This window comes from Austrofundulus limnaeus, unplaced genomic scaffold (assembly GCF_001266775.1).
Source record: "Austrofundulus limnaeus strain Quisiro unplaced genomic scaffold, Austrofundulus_limnaeus-1.0 Scaffold172, whole genome shotgun sequence".
NCBI classification, from domain to species: Eukaryota; Metazoa; Chordata; class Actinopteri; order Cyprinodontiformes; family Rivulidae; genus Austrofundulus; species Austrofundulus limnaeus.
Window position 1 is genome coordinate 850,606 of NW_013952574.1, and position 1,010 is coordinate 851,615.

Consider the following 1,010-nt stretch of genomic DNA (forward strand, 5'->3'; position numbering starts at 1 on the left):
ATTATATTGTTTAATCTTTTGCCTTCTTCGTGGTTGATTTAAGAATCTTATAAATTAAAGTTAGGTAAAATTGAATGATCACTTTTAGAAGTTTTACTTTTAGATGTTTTATAGGATTAAATTTGATTTGTTTTGTTTAAACTAAGCTACTTACACATATTTATCATTATTATGGTAATAATAATGTTATGAATTACAGGAAGTACAATTTACTTTGCTTGTCAATGACTTGCCCAATTATCAATGTACTTTGAGTGCTACTATTATTACTACTATTATTACTTATAATAATAATTATCATTATTACTATTATTATATTAATAATAATCTTATTCGTATACATCCTCTTGTAATTTAGTTGTATATTTCGTTGTTTTGTTTTCTCGCAAATGCTGTAATTCCCCGTTGGGTTTTTAAAGTAAAAACATTATAAATATCTTGATGTCCCTGCAGTCACTGGGACATAAACTCTGTCAGTTATGAAAGAAAAATCTTTAAACCTGATGAAGACATTTTAAAATTGATGCTGTTATCTTATTTTCTAAAAGGCAAAAAAGCTGTTAGTTTTACATATAGTGTTTAAATTCGGAGTGAAAGTTACTCACATCGGTGCAAAACAATATATTTTTTTAAACTTCAGCATTCACTGCTGTCAACTGTGCTTGTTAGCAAAATGTCTCATGAACCACAGGACCAATGAAACCCTCAGAAAGCAATGAACATTGTGAGCCAATTGCCTGCCACAGCTATTTAATGACTCAAAGAAGAGCTGTAATTTGGTGTGGTATCTGAGAGTTAGGCCGATCCATAGAGTGACATCTGTAAGATTTATTGTCATATTTTAAATGTTGACATGAAAGGCGGCAAGCGACATGCATCCATCAAGAAATACTCTCCAGAACACGTTCAGAAGCTGACAGGGTTACACATTCAACCTTGGGAAAGCGTCAATATGTGACGAGTCAGGAAGAGAATGGGTTCGACAGGGTGCTGCAGCTTATTTGCTTTTA